General features: G+C 56.1%; 1 protein-coding gene across 1 annotated transcript in view; it reads right to left on the reverse strand.

Moving 5' to 3' along the window:
- CCND3 (cyclin D3) overlaps nt 1-11237 on the reverse strand; it is a 35525-nt gene extending 24288 nt beyond the window's left edge. Inside the window, exon 1 of the mRNA XM_064635950.1 lies at nt 10943-11237. The gene's annotated coding sequence lies outside the window, so the exon portion shown is untranslated. The remainder of the gene's footprint in view (nt 1-10942) is intronic.
- Nucleotides 11238-11279: the final 42 nt, after the last annotated feature.

Consider the following 11279-nt stretch of genomic DNA (forward strand, 5'->3'; position numbering starts at 1 on the left):
ATCTCTCCCGTTGTTCACCTCGAGGCCAGGCTGGGCTGCCCGTCCTTTGTGGAGGGGCAGGATTGGGCTGCGATGCCCATGAAGGGGAATTCTGACTGAGGCTGCAGGACACAACCCCAGCCTGTGGTGCCCTGTCTGCTCTCCAGCCCAGGCTCACCACAGTGGGTGTCTCCACGGCGCAGCCCGGACTGGAGCTGGGCAGCAAACATTCCTCCCATCCCACAAAAATCCTCCTGCTCTCCATCAGGATGAACCCGAGACATTTCAGCACTTCTGGCCCTGTTTGCTAAAGAAACAAGCCAGCTGTGTGTGCCTGTCCCCCCTTTCCCATCAACTCTTCATCCTTTCCCTGACTTCAGCCAAGCCTGGCTGACCAGGTGGAGGTGCCCCGTGGGACAGTCCCACGAGTGTCACACCAACAGGCAGCTCCACAGAGACTCAGGTCACACTTCCAGAGCCCAGGGAGCTCCCCCAGGAGCCTCAGTTTTGTGGGAAGGCAGCTGTGCTGCTCGGGGAGCAGTGCCTGGGAAGCTGTGCCACGTCTGGCTGCCCCCAGATCTTTGCAGATGCACCTCGGTGCCTAATCCTGCATCCCAGCCCGGGGGGTTATCAGGGCCCTGTGGCCTCCCTGCCACCACACAGGTCACAGATAAGCAAAAGGCCCTTTTGTGCTCCTGCCTCCCTGCCTGGGTTTCTTGGAATCCAGCTGCTCTCAAAAGAGAAATGAGACAAACAACTGCGAGGGGCTGGGGACTGATAGAGCTGCTGGGAGCCCCTGGCACTGCCTTCCCATGCCCAGGCAAGGGGGAGAGGCTGCCCTGAGGTATCACCAGGCTCAGGCCCCTGCACACAGAGAAGATTAAGGGGGGGAAGAGCTGAGGGCACTTCCAGAGGCAGCTGTGCCACAGAACTGCAGGTTTTCAAGGGGACACCCCATGGGTTGGCTCAGCCCCCTTCCTTCCCCCAGGGGGTCCAATCTGCCTGTTCGTGTGTCAGTGCTTTGCTGGGGCTGCTACAGCACATAAGGGACTGGAAATAACCTCCAGTATTCATATTTGCACTCCTTCTGGAGCGACTGCTCAGCCCCCTGCCAGGGCAGCTCCTCTGTCCCACTGTCCCCCGCTCCTGGGTTGGTATGAAGTGATGCCAAGTGTCTGCAGGAATTGTTTCAGGACAGAGATTGTGATCTGTCTGAGAGAGGGGAGACACATTGATCCAAGTGTCAGCTCTTGCTCTGAACACACCAACCAGAGGCTCACAACGTGCCCTGGAAACTTGGGTCAGGAGCTGGCTCAGCTCTGGAGACCAGTGTGACATCCAGGGAAAGAGCAGATCCCTCTTCTTCAGGCATAAACTAGAGGAGATTACCCACATGACCCTAATTAGTAATAACCTATAAACCATGGACTGTGTATTTATCCTGACAGGACTCTCCTACTAGATGGGGTTGGGAAATGCTGCAGGACAGACCAAAGCCCTAAGTTCTGTAGTTATAACCACCAAAATCCTGGATGATTCCTTCAGTGACACAAACAGGGGAGCCCTCAGCCCCCTCCACACCCACAGGCAGGATGGTTACCCTGTGGCTGCTGGTGGCAGGGCTGCAGGGCTCCTTCCCTGGGTGCCAAGAGCAGAGACAGCAGGGTGGAAAAGGTTCAGAGGCAGGGCTGGTGTTTGCCACCAGTCATCCCCCGCAGCCCCCACTGAGGTTGGTCCCCACGTGTGGCACAAAGCCCATTCAAACAAACCTATTTTAACCTGACAAACACGTTAAAAGTATTCATAAGCGCTTATTTACTTCCTGCAGGGTAAAAGTTAAGGAGAAAAATAGATGCTCAGCAACGATCTCTGCTCACCTGCAGAGGCTGATGCTCGGATGCACAGCTGAGGAGTGCAGGGCAGCCCTGAAGGCAGAGCAGTTTCCCCTCCCCGTGTCTTGGCAGCCTCACACCTGCAGCCCTGGCTCAGCCAGGCCCTTGCAGGCACAGGAGGTGCTGAAGATGTGTCTGGGTGCTTTGAGCTAAACCTGCAAACCACTGCTGAGAGCAGAGATCCTGCCGGGGGTCCTGAGCCGCCTCCGAGCTCTGCTCACACCCTGGGCTGAACCCTGAGCTCTGCAAAGCTTTCACAGGGCTTTAACAGTTGCATCAGAGTTGAAAACCAACTGAAAGTGAGGCAGAAGAACGTGGCACGAGGCCTTTGAAGAGAGGCAGGGCAGGAGTGTTACACAACAGCTCTGGGCAGCAGTTTCCCCACACGCTGTCCCAGCCAGAATCACATCAGATCTTCCCCACCCTGGTGCTGTCCTTGCTGCTCTCACACCCCATCAGCTGTTTGCATGTCACTGGGATGCCAGGGCTGAGCATCCCCTCTGCTGAACCCTGGGCTCGCTCTGATGGCACTCGGGATTCGGAGCATCCCAAATATTGGGATTTCGTCACTCCCTGCATTGGCCAAGCCACACAACTCGGGATAAGTGACCCACACACCTGTACCCAGCAGGCTGCAGGGGTGGCCTGGCTCCCTCTGTGCAGGAGGACAGAAAACTGCTGAGGTAAAGATAAAAACCAGCATCTCCCCGGATGAAGAATTTGGGGAAATCTCTGAAAATCTGAGACTTTCTGGGGTATTTCCAGTGGGGAGGCTGACCTGGGCTCTGCCTGTCAATGCAATTAAATACATCAGCCAAAGAAAAGGGCAAACCTCCCACTTTATTTATTTATTTCCTGGCTCAGGCTGGAAATTCACCCAGGACTGGTTTGGAAGGTACTTTCCATAAGCCTGGAGTCCATCTGTGCTTGCCTGGGCTCAGCTCCCCCATAAAACATGTGCACATGGAAACCTGAGCTGGCCTGAAAAGCACCAGCCCCTGAATACCTGAGTTCAGAACAGGCTTTTTCCAAGTGAAAAGCCCTTGGAAGACAAATCCCCAGCTGCTGTGGAAAGGAGTAACACAAACTGCACAGAACTCCTTGCAGACTCACATCCCCCAGCTCCACTGCCAGCCTTGGGCCAGCAAAACGCCTCCCAGGGCCAGGAGTGCAGGGTGGATGTGTCTCCCCGGGGATGCTGCTCCTCCCCTCTCTCGGTGCTGACACAGGGGGGGTTTGGCTACAAACCCAGCACAGAGCTGGTTTGGGCCTTGTCTGATTTGGGAGTTCAGGCACCAGTGCAAGTCTCAGCCCCTGGGCATTCCAGGCAGGGGCACAAACAGTTGCTTTGCTGCTTTGCCAAGGAATTTGGCACAGCCCAAGGACGCCCTGCACTCAGGTGGGATGAGACCAGCGAGTGACCTCCACAGGCAGCAGGGCTGGCCTGGGCTCTGATGCAAAGAATAAAGCAAGACACTTCATACATTTGAGCTCTGGGGTTATTCCCTGCCCTGAACCTCCCGTTTGCCCAAGCTGAGGTTCCTGCACTGCAGGGCCAGGGGCAGGGGCCAGGGTAGGCTCCTGCAGCAGCCTCCCTGCACCCGCTCCAACTTCTGCTCTCACATAGGAAGTTGATAAAAACCTCACTTGGTTGCAAAAAAGAAAATCAGATTTCAAAACCGCTGCTCAAAGGGCTCCAGAGCCTCGCAGAGGTCCTGGCATTAACCCTTTCCAGAAGGTCCCTTCCAGCTGCACCCGGGCCAGGGGCTGACACCAGATCCCCTGGTCTCACCTTGCTCAGATCTTTGGGGACTTTTTGTTCCCTGAGCTCTTGCTCATGTTCTCTTGTGATGTGGCTTTTGCCTTGGGACCTATCACATGTCAAATTTCATCAATAACCAGGTTGGAAGGAGGAGGGGATGGAGGAAAGGGGAGGTTTGGAAAAGCTGCTGCCTCAGTGTCCACCCACTGCCAAAGGGGAGCAGAGAGGGGGGAAAAAGCAGTGTCTGGCAAACCCCATCACCCTGTCAGCAAAACACTTGGCTCCTGATGGGAAGATCCACCTCCTTGGTGATTGCAAAGGCTTTCCCAGTTCTGGGTTCCAGCCCCCAAATCCTGATTCTGAGGGGCTCCTCACCCAAGAGCCAAGTTTCACCTCTTTTCAGGGTATTTTCCACCCAGCCTAAGTGAGAGTCACTTCTGCAGCTGGGAACAGATCCAGGGACCCAAATACCTGTCCCCTGCCAGCCTGGGGCTGGAGAGATGTAGGCCAGCACTGCAGAGCCCAGGGAAGCCACTGATCCATGGTCAGGAATCCCCCTGGCACATGGGACATCCTAGAGAACCATCCCCTCGGTTTGCTCAGAGGGTCAGCACAGCCCTGGCTCTTTGTGAAGGGTCTGAAAAAGATTTGGCCTGGGGGCTTCAGTTTGGGAAGTCCCAGTTTTGCCATCCAAGATAGGCAGGAAAAATGTCCCAAACCAGGGCAGTTTTCAGCCGTTTTTCACCCATTTCCTTCAAGACCTGACACTGGGGCAGAGCAGAGGGAAATGCAGCAGCCACAGCTCCAGCTCAGCCATCCACACAGGAGCTGCTCCTGCTGCCCCAGCAGGCAGTTAAGGAACAGCCTGCTCGCAGGGGAAGAGATTCCACGTTTTCCAGGATCTGGGATACCGGATTTGTCCCATCACTCAACACCCTCCTGCAAAGGCCCCTTTGGAAGCCACGATATGGAGCTGCCCAAACCCTCCCTGCCAGGCCTGGCTCCTTTGCCACGTCCCTGCCACTGCAGAGGAGCTGGGCACAAGGTCCCACCCATCCCACTGTCCTTCCCCAGGCAGGATCCGGGCACTTCCCTTCCCCCTGGGCTGGGTGGTGCTGCCTGGGGAGCAGGTGCCCTGTGCTGCCTCCTGAGCCCTCTGCCCTGCTCTCCCTGGGGCTGTGATTAAATCGAGCCTGTTCAACTGCCACAGCCAGATGTGGGGCCTCCCCTCCTCACAGACCAAGGGCAACCCCAGCGAGGTGCCCCGTGGTGACAGTTGTGTGCACGTGGAGCATGGCTGTGCCCCCCGTGGGAACTCGGTTCATCAGCCCTTCAGAGCCTTTTTACCCCAGAACAGACCCTGCTGGTGGTGAGGCTGAGGAAGTGGCTGCTCTGCCAGGCTCCACGTGCCCCCTGAACAAACACAACCCTCCCTGAGAAGTGTGGGCAGAGCTCAGGCAGGAGCCTTTCCCAGCACAGCCCTGCTCTTCCCCATCTCCACGGGCCAATATCAGCCTTGTCCCCTCCATCTCCTTCCCTCCAGCCAAACTGGGCAGTTCCACAGCCACAGAAAACTCGCTCAGATCAGCTCTTGGGGTGACCCCAGAATCCCCTTGGCTCGGTGGAATTCCTCACACCAAACCCAAGTGACACAGAGGGAAGCTTTGCCCAGGGATGTGATCCAGCACCAACAGTTTGGAGCCACAAACATTGTCTTGGGAAGTTTTTTTCCCGTCTCTTCAAAACTGCCTTTCCTGGGATGGAGGAATCAGGGATTTCCCAGCCCACCATCCCCAGGTGGGACCCTCAGAGGGACCAAGGCCACTCCCCAGGGAATTGCACAAGAGGGGCAGCGAGTGCAGCCAAGGCAGAAACTCTGCCAGGGAAAGTTAAGGGAGGTTTTGGAGAAACCTTCAGCCAGAGAGAGGAGGAGACGGAGCCGTGAGGGAGGAGGGGGCTGATCTCTGTCCCTGTGCCCGGGCAGGGAGGTGAACACACAGCACCTATCGTGGCCTCCCAGCTGGGGCAGCTCCCCGGGGCTGTGGGGCACAGGGGACACCCCTGGGGACCTTTATCAGGGGCTGCTCCTCCTTTCCCTCTGCCCTGCTCCAAACTCTCGATGTCCAAAAAGGGCGGGAGATGTCACGGAATCAGCGGCACATCCTGAACAGCTGCTGCCACCCCCTATCTCTGCCTCACCCCTCGTGTCTCACTGCTGCTCCTGCAGCCCCCAGAGACCAAACTGCCCTGCCAGGCTGGGGTGGAGGGGTGTCAGAACCCCCCGAGGGCTGCAGAGCTCTGGGGGGATTCAGCTCTGGGTTCCCTCTGGCTGATTCAGGACCTCCACAGACCCACTGCCTTTGGGTTGGCAAGAGCCCTCTGGAGAAGTTTTCCCAGCTCAGGCTTATTCCATGACATAACCAGGAGTCTCCCTTTCCTCTCAAGGAGGGGAGAGGGTAGAGAGGGTGTTTCCAATGCCCAAGGCTTCTCCTGGAGCAGCCTGGCTGCACCTCCCACCTGGACAATGGGATTGTTCCATGGGCACAGGTAGAGGGAGGAGGATGTACAGACCCAGCCAGGTCTCTCCATCCATTTGCACAAAGATCCTTAAGCACCTAATTCCAGTTTGAATGCACCTCCACACCAGCAAAGGAATCCTCTTTTGAAGGGTCTATGATTTTTAGCAACAGGGTTCCTCCTGAAGTCAAGGAGGGCTGTAAAAAAGCCATTTTTTGAGGGGGGAGGGAAAAAAAAGTCCTTGAAAGAAAACTAATGTTATTCAAGTGATTTAACAAACCTCACTTTCCAAACAGCCTATTTCAGGGTTTTTTCCCAAGAAGCCTCCCCTTTCCCTGAAGATCCTTTTTTTTTTTTTTTGAGCACAGATGAATCAACCTCAGGCTTTGTTCTTAGGAAGAATCTTTTATCAGCTTCTTGCCCTGATAGGGACAATTTTCATTTCATCTGAAAATGGGGACAAGGAGCTGATTTGATCAAACAAGAATCGGTCCAAACCCGAGCTCTAAACTCAGCTTGAGCTGTTGAGAAGGTCCAATAAGTTCACACAAGTCCCTACATTTCATCCATTGCTATTGCTTCTGTATTTCCAGGATCCCACTGGGAAGAAAAAAGTGCCTTTCATCAGCCTCTGGGCTCAGATTTGTGGATACAGGCATTTGCTCAAAGTGCTTTGCTAAGAAACACCAGTAGATTAAAATGACAGATTTAATGGGCAAGAAAAGGTGACAACTGTCCCTCTCAGCCCCGTTACTGTCACCCCCCTCCTGTAACTCCAAGCATTTGCCCAACTCTGCAACTCTTCCAGTCAAACCACTGCTGGTTCTTCACTGTTTCCCCCCATCCCATTTCAGAGGTGGGTAAGAACACCCTCAGCAAGGGAAGGTCAGTCAGACACAAAGCCCACGAGCAGAGCCAGGCCCTCCAAGGCTCTGCTCAGTTCCCAGCAGCAGAGGAATTTTGCACCACATCCCCCAAACCCCCTGAGTCCAACCTGGGAGGATTTACCAGCCATGTCCACGGCTGAGGCTCCTCAAACCCCCCCAAACCCTTCCCTTGCCCCTCAGAGATGCTCAGACAGGACCCATGGACACACCTCCACAGCCCAGGAGGGTTTCCCAAACCTTCTGAAGCAGAGCCAGGTCAGCCCACGATCCACTGCAGGACTGACTCAGCTGGCCCTGGATGCTCCAGGGGGAATGTGGGAGCTGCCCAGAGCCCATCCCACCCCCCATCCCCGGGCTGTGCATGGAGCAGCAGGATTCCTTCCCCCGCGCCTGCCCCGAGGAGGCACCACCCTGGCTGTGGTTTCCTGCAGTGCCAGTGGGGTTTGGCACAGCCAGCAGAGAAACCCCAGTGTGGGGAGTGCCCTGTGTGAGGCTCCTGCTCCGGGAGGGGGGGAAATGTGACCCCCCTGGGGCCACCAGCACCTCCCTCTGCACAATCCCACGGGAACACACAGCATGGAGCTCTCTGGGAGCACAGGGGGCTTCACCTGGCGAGGTGTGAGCCAGAGGGGTGTGCAGCAGCAGGCACTGGCCTGGCTTCACTGCCATCTGCGTTCCGAGGGTGCCCTCTGTGTGTGCAGCACTTCCTCTGACAGCCCCAACCTCTGAGCCTCTGGAAATGACATTTAAATACAGGCAGGCCCCCCCTGAGGTGGGGAATGGGCTCATGGCCCCAGGCAAAATATGCCCCGTGTGGCCAGAGGGGTCAGCAAAGAGGGATAATTTGGGTTTGCTGTGACCACACCTTGTACTGGCACCTGCTCAGTCAGTGAGTGAGAAGAGGAGGGTTCAATCCATGCCAGGGATGAGGCAGAGGCAGTGTCCCCTCTCCCAGAGTCCCTCCAGCTGGTTTGAAGGATCCCTCAAGGGGGGAGCTCATCATCACCCCTGCACAAGGCAGAGAGGCTGGGGCAGGCCTGGCTGTGCCAAACGTGCCACCAGCTGTCCCTGACACTGCTGGGGACGGGATGGTCCAGAGCATCCCTGATCCCAAGGGACTGCAGCAGGGGCTGTTCCATCCAGCATCTGGCAAGGCACAGCAGCAGCAGTTTGCCCAAAGCCAGGATGGGAAGTCACAATGACAGTTTGCAGATGAGACCGGGCAGAGACCTCGTTATCCCATCCAGCATGGGGGGGAATGTGAGGACCAGTCGTGTTTTCTGTAAGAATCTGCCCTGGGGAGCACCCCCTAAACCTGGAGAGCTCCTCTGCCTGTTCTCTCAGCAAAACAACACCTCAGAATCTCCTCAGAAAACAAAGTTCACGCGAAACCAGTTGCACAAAAGCAGCTTTAACCCATCTCCTCATCACCTTTGGACCCCAGAGCTGGGGCAGAGGGACAGGAGGAGCAGAACATCCCCTGAGTCACTGGGGAGGCAGGAAGAGCTGAGCAAGATCCACAGCAGAGGCTCTGCCCAGCCTGGAGTGGGGGTGACATGCCTGGAGGATTAGATATGGCCCTGACTCAGGGGGCAGTGGGAAGGGACAGTTTGCACGTCAGCTGAGTGTTGAAATAAAAGGCCCAGCAAACACCAATCACCCCAGGGACGGGTGATGGGAGCAGGAAAGATGCTCTGACATCCCAGCCCAGCCAGCCAGAGCTCCTGGGACCTCCTTGCTCCTACAGGCTCTTCCTTATGGAGCAAGACCCACAGGGTGGGGGGAGCTGAGCCAGGGACCCTCTGGGGTCAGACTCCAGCACGGACACTGCCAAGACAAGCTGGGAAGGGACCCAGCTGGGACTGGCTGGGAACACCTGTCCAGTTTATCTGCCCATAAACAACAACACTCTCCAAAGACAGGCAGTTTTCCTGTGGAGCCTGGCATTTTGGGAGCACGCTGCACCCTCCAGGAGCCCAATCCCCTTCCCCTGCGAGGGATGCAGCTGATTTCGTGCTCTCCCAGTGCTGCTCTGCACTCCCAGCACCTGGATCTTGTTATGTCTCTGTGAGATCAAAGAGCCTCCACCACAGACACCTTCTCCCCTGTGGTTATTTGGAGGTTTGACTAAACCTCTCCAAGCTTTACTCTGAAAATTCCACCCTGGAACACTTAACTCACACCCTGAGAGGTGTTTTGCACTCTGGAAACTCTCCTCCACTCCCTGTGCCTGTTGCATCTTTTGGAAATTGAGTATAAATTCCAGAAGGGACCTCTCAGAACTATCCAGAGAGTTTATCCACATCCCCCACACCTCGCTGGGAAATCCTTTCTGGATCAGCCTCCTCAACCAAACAACAAACCCAGTAAGAAATCTTTTACTTAGAGAGCCTTGAACAACCCCCAGGTACATTGCCAACAACAACAGCACTGCTGCTCTGGACAAACAAACAAACAATCTTCCCCAAATATAAAAACTTCCTCAAAACTGTAAACGAAATAACAAGAACCAGCAGCCCCAACGTGGCTGTAACCTCGCTGTGGTTGAGTTTTCAGCCCTGCAAGGCACAGGCCAATGTCCTTAGGGGGGAAAAACCCCAAAACCTTCTCAGAGGAGCAGTTTATTCCCTCCCTGCCCAGCAGCAGCAGCTTCCTTTGCCTGCCAAGTGTTTGTCCTTATCAAACTGCACCACAACTCCCCCCCCAGATCTGGTCAGTCAAGGAATTTGGGGGGCTCAGAGGAGCTTTTGGTGGCACCCTCGCAGCTGAGGGGGGAGAGGATCTACGTGACTTCACTGTGGGTGATTTTGGCTGCCGAACGAGGTGGCTCAGAAATGAGGACATCGTGGTCACCACGTGCCCTCTGGTGGCAGCAGGGCTGGGACAGACCCGGGCAGGAGGGCACCTGCCTCCTTCGGGGACCAGCTGCTCCAACCGGGGCACATCTCGGGAAGCCACGGGCACAGTGGGAGTTCAGAGCACAGAAGGACATGGGAAAAAACCTCTTCAAGCTTTACTCTGAAAAATTCCTGACACAGGCTGCAAAATTCCCCCCCCTACGCTGAGCTCTCCCTACCCAAAAAGTCATCAGTTCCCATCATACTCTTTTAAAAGATGAATTTCCAGCAGCGTCACAGCCCTTGAGAGACAGGTTCAAACCCTTCAATCACCGTCCCTGGACCTCTATGGACGTTTTCTCTTCCCACCCCATCAGTCAGAGGAGAGCTGTGCACGAGGGAAGAACGACACACCCACACCAGGGATGTTGTACCAACACTGTAGGGCTGGGGGAGTTCTGGGGGTACCCTGCTTGTGCTGATCCCACACGGACAGCACTGCTCTGGGGGAGCTTTCCAAGGGCACTGAGCCACCAACAGCAGTATTTCAATGTCAGCTGCTGCTTTTTATCAGCTCTGAAAGCACATCAAATTCCTCAGCTGGAGGGCTCAGTGTCTCAGCACAGGTGTCCCATCCCTGGAAGTGTCCAAGGCCAGGTTGGACGGGGCTTGGAGCAACCTGGGACAGTGGGAGGTGTCCCTGCCCATGGCAGGAGGTGGCACTGGATATCTTCAAGGTCTCTTCCCGCCCAAACCAGTCTGGGATCGTGTGTTCCTACCTCTGAACTCAGCTCTCCATCCCCTCAGCCCACGCTGGGCTGCCCCTGCACCCCCAGCCCTGGCACACAAACCCCTCCCTGCTGAGGGGACAGAGTGGCATCGCAGCCTGGCAGAACACACCACAGCCAGACCTCCAGATTCCCCCCCCCAGCCATTCCAGGGAATTTTGAACATCCCTGGCACAATCCTGCCCCCCCAGCCCTGCCCACAGCTCTGTCAGCCCTGAACCCAGAAGGCAGATTTCCCCCTCAGCACATTGGCAGCCCCCGAAACAACTTTGCCTCCTACCTTTGGTGATCAAGAAGTTTGCTTTGCTCCAGCAGGTGCATTTGCCTGGAACGATCCAACCTCCCCCTTCCTCTGCCTCCTCCTCTCCCTGTCTTTGCAGGGGTTTTGGTGCTCCTGCAGGTGAGGACCAGCAGCCTGTGGGAGCTGTGCTGCCACCCAGCCCCAGTGCACTCAGGACCTTTAATTCCCAGCGTGGCAGCTGTTGTTTACATCACTTTTTTCCCCTCTCCCTCTCACGGGCAGCAATTGGTTCTCACGCTGTTCTTGCTCTCCCACACATGTGCTAAAACAGGAAGCGAGGGGTGGGAGCTGAGGGGGGGGTGGTTTCCTGTGCTGT

This window comes from Pseudopipra pipra, chromosome 25 (assembly GCF_036250125.1).
Source record: "Pseudopipra pipra isolate bDixPip1 chromosome 25, bDixPip1.hap1, whole genome shotgun sequence".
Lineage (NCBI taxonomy): Eukaryota > Metazoa > Chordata > Aves > Passeriformes > Pipridae > Pseudopipra > Pseudopipra pipra.